This window comes from Trichechus manatus, unplaced genomic scaffold (genome assembly GCF_000243295.1).
Source record: "Trichechus manatus latirostris isolate Lorelei unplaced genomic scaffold, TriManLat1.0 scaffold00045, whole genome shotgun sequence".
NCBI lineage: Eukaryota > Metazoa > Chordata > Mammalia > Sirenia > Trichechidae > Trichechus > Trichechus manatus.
The window spans coordinates 18,034,253-18,035,113 of NW_004443981.1; positions in this window are offsets into that span (position 1 = coordinate 18,034,253).

The window sequence follows — 861 nt, forward strand, 5'->3', positions numbered from 1 at the left end:
CGCCTGTGCCCACTTGGGCACCATGCCTACCCCTCGCCTACGTGGGGCTGTCGCTCCACTTGCCCCACCCCCCGCGCTGCAACTCCCTGTCTGTGGTCAGCCCAGCAGTGCCCACCCACTACCGCCTCGTCTGAAACAGGCCTCTTGCACCCCAGGACAGGCATGGATCCGTGATAGGACGGGGAGGCCTCTCTTCAGAGCGACCTGCTGCTGGGCTGTGGGGGCCGGGACACCCTCTCTGCCTCTGCCTGAACTCTCCCTTAGTAAGAGGCTGGCGGATCCTCAGGAGCAGCCGCCCTTGGCTTGTGTTCCCAGCCTGCTCCCCTAAGCCCCCCAGCCTCAGCAACCCTGTCCTTGACCAAGTCCCCAGTGACCCTGCTGAGTGCCATGGACACTTCTCTGGCCTCGGCCTGCCCGTCCTGCCCCCAGCATCTCCTCCCAGGAACACCTCCGGCCCTGGGCACCTCTCCTGCCCCCTGGCTGCTCGTCCCCACCTGGCCCCCCTGTGTCTCCCTGGCACCGGAACACTGGTGGGCCCCAGGGCTGGGCCTGACTCGGCATCCACCCGTCCACCGGTGGCTTATGGGCATCTCCCACGCCACGCGGCCAAACCTGCACCCCCACCCCATCTCCACCCTGCTGGGCACCTAGGCCATCCCTGGCCACTCTCCTCACCCACACCCTGTCCCTCCACCTGCAGAATCCGGGCCCCTCTCACCTCCTCCAGAGCCCTCCCTGGGTCTAGGCCCCTGCCCTCCTGGGTTAACAGGGGCCTCCTCACTCTCCTGCCCTGGCCCTAAGGCCTACCCTCCACATGGTGGCCCAGGCAATCCCACCCCCGAGAAAAGGCCAGCATCCTGA